The following is a 203-nucleotide window of genomic DNA, read 5'->3' on the forward strand; positions in this document are numbered from 1 at the left end:
GGGCCGCCAGCTCGCCTGGAGCCTTACGCACACTCGTGCGGCTCACGGGGCAGTTCTGAAGAGGTGAAATGAGTTCGGTGAGTTCTTCTTCCCGGCGGCGGTGGGTGTTGTCAGGGAGCTGTGGCTAACTGCATCAAGTAGCTCCAGCTTCCTGCAAGTGACAGTGGTGAACTGCTTAATTTTCACGAAAGCACCCCTTTTTT

The sequence above is a fragment of the Eurypyga helias genome, unplaced genomic scaffold (genome assembly GCF_000690775.1).
Source record: "Eurypyga helias isolate BGI_N326 unplaced genomic scaffold, ASM69077v1 scaffold30417, whole genome shotgun sequence".
Classification (NCBI taxonomy): Eukaryota; Metazoa; Chordata; class Aves; order Eurypygiformes; family Eurypygidae; genus Eurypyga; species Eurypyga helias.